Genomic DNA, 250 nt, shown 5'->3' on the forward strand with positions numbered 1-250 from the left:
GCGCAGGGTCGGTGGTACAGGCCGCGGGCCCCTCGGGTCAGTGGTTCGCTCCCCCTCCCCGGGTTCCCCTGCGGAGGGGGCTGACAGCGACGGTCTCGGGGCCTGGCAACTCGGGGCTGTCCCCGGCGCTGCCTGCGCTCCAGGCCCGCAGCCATCTTGTGGCAGCGCCGGGTTTCCGCTCAGGCAAGTACGAGAGCAACTAAAGGGCCTGGGACCCCGGGGCCCTGTTCGGACAGCCCCGCCGGCCCGG

Source organism: Tupaia chinensis, unplaced genomic scaffold (genome assembly GCF_000334495.1).
Source record: "Tupaia chinensis unplaced genomic scaffold, TupChi_1.0 Scaffold000602_1, whole genome shotgun sequence".
Classification (NCBI taxonomy): Eukaryota; Metazoa; Chordata; class Mammalia; order Scandentia; family Tupaiidae; genus Tupaia; species Tupaia belangeri.